The 6,517-nt window shown below is 47.8% G+C and overlaps 1 long non-coding RNA gene across 1 annotated transcript; it reads left to right on the top strand.

Annotated features, from left to right (window-relative positions):
• Positions 1–491: 491 nt before the first annotated feature.
• On the top strand, positions 492–6,231 carry LOC126935890 (uncharacterized). Its single transcript, XR_007719334.1, has 3 exons — positions 492–847; positions 978–1,060; positions 5,760–6,231. It is a non-coding gene; the product is annotated as an uncharacterized LOC126935890 (long non-coding RNA).
• Positions 6,232–6,517: the final 286 nt, after the last annotated feature.

The following is a 6,517-nucleotide window of genomic DNA, read 5'->3' as shown; positions in this document are numbered from 1 at the left end:
CTACCAGTTTTCTGGGTGGTTAGTTTGTAAACTGGTTTTGGATTCATGCCTGCATAAGAACTACAAGCACGAATTTATGCCTGGTTTTACATTTTGTGCCTGTCAAAGTGACATTATAAGAAAAGACACTATATGGTCACTTGAGAGTCTTTGAGGATTCTTTTTGTTTAGAAGGGAATAGACAAGGGTTCCAGTGTGAGGAAACATTTCTCTGGATGTCCTGGACACCTGCTCTCCCATCAGCTCCCTGCTGTCCCCAGTGATGGGGACATTTCCCGCTAAAGGTGTGGGCTGTGTCCTCAGCAGGGGGAGTTGGGTGGAGAGAGACATTGACTCCACTTTCAGGAAGTGGGAGGAGGGGCAGATCCGTGCACACTGTCCTTGACCACCAGCCTCAGAAGCAGGCCATGCCCGGCCAGCAGCCAGCATGCCTGTCCTCTTCAGCCATGCGTCAAATATTTAGTGGGTGCCTGCTGTGTGCCAGGCACTGTTCCAGGCCCTGGGTGTGGGAGCCAGGCAGCAGACCCCTCTCCTTGAGGACCTGCCGCTCTGGCAGAGATGACAGGTGTCACAGCACGATGGTCATATCAGTGCTGGGGAGGGAGGGAATTCCTAGGATGCTTGCTAGAGGGTCACGGGGTTGGGGCACTTCTCAACCACGGGGCTGGAGCACTCCAAGTGCAGAGGCTTGGAAGAGCCATGATGGATCCAGGCCCTGATGCCTGAGAAGGAGTCAGCCAGGCGGAGCCGGGGAGGAGCACTCCAGGCAGACCAGTGAGGCTGGAGGAACACAAGCAAAGCAAGGGCCTCAGAGTGGACAGAGCCAGGGGAAAGAGGCTTGACACAGGTCAGGGGCAGGTGCAAGCCTAGGAGGCAGGGGGGCTGGCCTTGGGACCTGGAGGCCAGAGGAGGGCTGCATTTTATTCTGACTGCAGTGAGGTGATGGAGGGCTTCATGGGCCTGACTTCTGATTGCAGGGGCAGCAGCCTGTCTCAGCTCCAGAGTGGAACTCACGTTCACAGGCACTTGCAGGCTCACAGGGAGGACTGGCTACGAGGAGGTAGGAGGACCACTTCGCAGGGCCTGGGTTGTGGGAGCACCACATCTGAAGTGCCCTTCCCAGCGACCCACTGGTGTGACCTCATGGGGACCTTGGCGATCCCATGGCTGACATGGCTTGTGTCTGTGTGATACTGGGACAGTAGGCACCCAGGAGTGCATCTGAAAGGGTTCCTGTTGTGGGCTGGGCCTGGTGGAGCTTCCATCCTGGCTCCAGGACAAATATCCAGGTGGACTCTGTCAGAGGATGAGGGGGAGAAAGAGGAGGGGCTTGCCCAGCAGCCCGGCCTGGGATGGGAGCACCACTCCCTGGGCCTGCCCTGCCCAGGCTTGCCCCTGAGAAGGCTTATGCCTGGGGAAGGTGGAGCTGCTGGAGCAATGTGGGCACAGCCGGCGGCATGTTGAGGAAGGGCAGGCGTTTGTAGCCCGGCTGGGCTTGTGTAGGAGTCTTCCCGTTCCTGTGACTTCAGGCTGGTCGCTCAGATTCCCCATCTGCAGAAGTACCATCTCCCAGCATTTTGGGACAGGTAACATGTGCATATATTCCCATTGCACTTGGGGGGCAGGGCCTGGCCTGTGGGAGGCACCAGGTCCCTGGCTTCTTGAAGCCATGTTTGACAGAGACCTTTCCCCCTGGTGTGAGGTGACTCACAGCCCCAGTGGAGTACACCTTCGGTTGGCGGAGCCATTCATGAGACCCCTGTGCCTTGATTTCTTGTGGAATACGTGAAGATCACTCAAATGAGGACAAACAGAGGCTATTTGTGCAGTGCTCACTCTAGCAGGGAGTCGGCCACTGGCACTCGTGTTGGGCAGACACGCACAGGCAGGTTGGGGAGTTGTACAACTTTCTATTAAAAGGGGTGGCAGAAGTGTTTGGATATTATCAACACCCAAAAAGCAACCAAGGTAATAAATACGCCATATCAATAGAATAAGGGACCGAAACCATACGATCATCTCAACAGACGCAGGGGAAGCACCCAAACAAAAGCTCACACTCTTCCCTCATAAAGAAGCATTGAACTCACTAGAAATGGAAAGGACCTGCCTCCACCTGATAAAGAGCACTGACAAAAATACCCCAGCTAATGTGGTGTTCAGTGGTGAAAGCCGGGTAGCTCTTCCCCTGCGATCAGGAGTAACGTGGGGTGAACACTCCCCGCTACCATTTAACACTGTCCGGAAGGCTCTGGCAGGGCAATTAGGTAAGAAAAAGATGTTAAGGGCACCCATATTAGAAAGGAAGAAGTAAAATGCTATGTTGAATATCTGTGCCCCACCCCAGTGTTGAAATTCTTACTCCCCAGGTGATGGCATTTGGAAGTGAAGCCTTTGGGAGATTAGGTTATGAGGTCAGAGCCTTCCTAAATTGGATTAGTGTCCTTATAAACGAAGCCTTAGAAAGACCCTGAGCCCCTTCCTTTCACTATGGCGGACACAGTGAGAAGACAGCTATCTGCGAACCCAGAAGTAGGCCCCGACCAGACACCAAACCTACTGGTGCCTTGATCTTGGACTTCCCAGTCTCCAGAACTGTGGGAAATACATTTGTGTTGTTTATAAGTCACTCGGTTTATGGCAGTCTGTTGTGGCAGCTCAAAGGGACTAAGACATAAAACTTTCTATTTGCTGGTTATATGACATCATATATAGAAAATCCACTAAAAACTTTAAAACTAATAAACATGCATAGCAATGTGGCAGGATACAAGATCAATATACAAAAATCAATTTTATTTCTATACCCTAGCAATGAACAATCCAAAAACGAAATTAAGAAGACAATATTTATAATATCAGCAAAAAGAACATACCTAGAAATAATTTTAGCAAAAGAAGCGTAAAACTTGTGTACTGAAAAATACAAAATATTTTTGAAAGAAATCAAAGAATATTGAATTAAATGGAAAGATATCCTGCAGTCATGGATCAGGAGACGTAATATTGTTAAGATGGCAAAACTCCCAAATTCATCTATAGCTTCACAATCTCTATCAAAATCCCACCTGTCTTTTTATAAGCTGGTCCTCCAATTCATAAGGAAATTCATAAGGAAATACAAGCGTTTTGTATTTGTATTTTAGAAGAGCCAAAACAATCTAGAAAGAGAAGAACAAAATTGGAGGGCTCACATTTCCTGATTCAAATTTACTGCAAAGCTACAGTAATCAAGACAGTGTGGTACTAGCATAAGGATAGGCATACAGATCAATGCAGTAAAGTTGAGACTCCAGAAACAAATCCTTGCATTTATGGTCAATTGATTTTTTTAAAGACAATTCAAGTGCAGCAGTGAGAAGGGGGGAAAGAGTAGAACGAGGTGTTCCATCTGTAGGTGACTGTGAACAATCAATTGCGATAACTCACTGCCTTCAGACCAGCCATCAGTTGATTTTTGACAAGGGTGCCAAGACAATTCAATGGGGGAAGAAATAGTCTTTTCAGAAAATGGTGCTGGGACAACTGGATATCCATGTGCAAAAGAATGAAGTTGGACCCTGACCTCATGCTGTGCACAAAAATTAACTCAAAATGGATCATAGACCTAAATGTAAGCACTAAAATTATAAAATCCTTAGGAAGGCCAGGCGCAGTGGCTCACACCTGTGATCCCAGCACTTTGGGAGGCCGAGGCGAGCGGATCACCTGAGATCAGGAGTTTGAGTCCAGCCTGGCCAACATGGTGAAACCCCGTGTCTACTAAAAACACAATTAACTGGGCGTGGTGGTGGCGGGTGCCTGTAATCGCAGCTACTCGGGAGGCTGAGGCAGAAGAATCACTTGAACCCAGGAGGCAGAGGTTGCAGTGAGCCGAGATTGCACCACTGCACTCCAGCTTCAGCGACAGACAGAGACTTTATCTCAAAAAAAAAAAAAAAAAAAAAGAAAGGAAAAAGAAAATAAAAAATAAAATCCTTAGGAAAGGACATAGGAATAAATCTTGGTGAACTTGTGTTAAACAATGGTTTTTAATATGCACTACCAAAAGCACAGGCAACAAAAGAAAAAATAGAGAAATTAGACTTGGCCAAAGCTAAAAACTTTTGTGCATCAAAGGACACCATCAAGGAAGTGGAAAGGCAACCCACGAAATGGGAGAAAACCTTTGTGAATCATCTATTTGATAAGGGAGTAGTATCTAAACATGTAAAGAACTCTTATAACTTACCAACAAAAAGACAAACCACCTACCTTTAATGATGGATAAAGGATTACAATAGACCTTGCTCCAAAGAAGACGTACTCATGACCGATAAGTTCATGAAAAGATGTCCCCATTATTAGTCATCAGGGAAATGCAAATCAAAACACAGCGAGATACCACGGCTATAAATAAAAGAGACAGACAATAACAAGTGTTGGCAGAGGTGTGGAGAAGTTAGAACCCTCCTTCATTGCTGGTGGGAATGCAAAATAGTGCAGCCACTTTGGAAAACAGACTGACCGTTTCTCAAAATGCTAAACACAGAGTTGCCATAAAAACCAGCAATTGCACTCCTAGACGTGTGTGTGTGTGTGTGTGTGTGTGTATCCAAGAGAAATGAAAGCATATGTCTGTATAACAACATGCACATATACGTTCATAGCAGTAGTGGTTTGTTTTGTTGTTTTGTTTTGTTTTGTTTTGTTTGTTTTTTTTTTTTTTTTTTTTTTTTTGAGACGGAGTCTCACTCTGTCGCCCAGGCTGGAGTGCAGTGGCCGGATCTCAGCTCACTGCAAGCTCCGCCTCCCGGGTTCACGCCATTCTCCTGCCTCAGCCTCCCGAGTAGCTGGGACTACAGGCGCCCGCCACCTTGCCCGGCTAGTTTTTTGTACTTTTTAGTAGAGACGGGGTTTCACCGTGTTAGCCAGGATGGTCTCGATCTCCCGACCTCGTGATCCGCCCGTCTCGGCCTCCCAAAGTGCTGGGATTACAGGCTTGAGCCACCGCGCCCGGCCTTGTTTTGTTTTTTGAGACAGAGTCTTGCTCTGTTGCCCAGGCTGGAGTGCAGTAGTGCACTGCAACCTCCGCCCCCCGGATTCAAGAGATTCTTCTGCCTCAGCCTCCTAAGTAGCTGAGATTACAGGCATGCCCCACCATGCCTGGCTAATTTTTGTATTTTTAGTAGAGACAGGGGGTTTCACCATGTTGGCCAGGCTGATCTCAAACTCTTGGCCTCAAGTGATCCACCTGCCTCATCTTCCCAAAGTGCTAGGATTACAGGCATGAGCCACTGCATGCAGCCAGCACTAGTTTTAATAGCTAAAAAGTGGGAACAATTCAAATATTCATCAACGAATAAATAAATAAACAAAATATTGATCTACCCATACAGTGGAATATTATTCAGCCATAAAAATAAACAAAGTACTGATACAAGCTACAACATGGATGAACTTTGAGGATATGATGCTGAAGGAAAGAAGCCAGACCCAAAAGACTGTTGTGATTCCATTTTTTTTCAAGTGGTTAGAATGGGCAAATTAATAGAGATGGAAAGTAGATTGCTAAGTGGCTGCCTGGGGCTTTGCGGACACGATGGGGAGTGGGTGCTAACAGGTATCTATGGGGGTCTGTCTTTGGGATGTTGAAAATGTTCTAAAATTAGGCAGTGGTGATGGTTGCACGATTCTGTGACTACTCTAAAGTCACACCACACTAAGTCTACAGTTTAAATTGCTAAGTTTTATGCTATATGAATTTTATCTTATTAAAGGTATAAAAGACCTTCCAAAGGCCGGGCGTAGTGGCTCACACCTGTAATCCCAGCACGCTGGGAAGCCGAGACAGGCGGATCATGAGGTCAGGAGATCGAGACCATCCTGGCTAACACAGTGAAACCCCGTGTCTACTAAAAATACAAAAAAAATTTAGCGTGTTGGCAGGCGCCTGTAGTCCCAGCTATTCGGGAGGCTGAGGCAGGAGAATGGCGTGAACCCGGGAGGCGGAGCTTGCAGTAAGCCGAGATTGCACCACTGCACTCCAGCCTGGGCGACTGAGCGAGACTCTGTCTCAAAAAAAAAAAAGAAAAACTTTCCAAAATACCAACAAAACCAACCAAGAGAGAAGGCTTCAGATGTGTGCTGCTAGAGGCAGCAGGCTGGGGAGGCTGAGGCTGTGGGCTGGGGAAGCTGGAGGCAGCCACCCTTCATCAGGGGCATATTTGCCTTCCTCCAGTTGGTCTTGAGTTGGGGGCAAAAATAGGGAACCTGGCAGCCATTAGCCGTGGCCTGAGCCTCTGGGCTGATTGCTACAGAGGTGTGGTTTGGCTTCCAGGCTTCTCAGGGGTCAGAGTTCTATTGACATATGTGATCCGGCCGCTGCCCGCTGGTATGGTTAGTCTTTCCTCCTTGTGTAGAAAGCCGGGATAAAAACTGCCCTATTGGCCGGGCGCGGTGACTCACGCCTGTAACCCCAGCACTTTGGGAGGCCGAGGCGGGCGGATCACGAGGTCAGGAGATCGAGACCATCCTG

The sequence above is a fragment of the Macaca thibetana genome, chromosome 14 (genome assembly GCF_024542745.1).
Source record: "Macaca thibetana thibetana isolate TM-01 chromosome 14, ASM2454274v1, whole genome shotgun sequence".
Classification (NCBI taxonomy): Eukaryota; Metazoa; Chordata; class Mammalia; order Primates; family Cercopithecidae; genus Macaca; species Macaca thibetana.
Note: the sequence above shows the minus strand (reverse complement) of the source record. Positions and strands in the feature narration are given on the sequence as shown.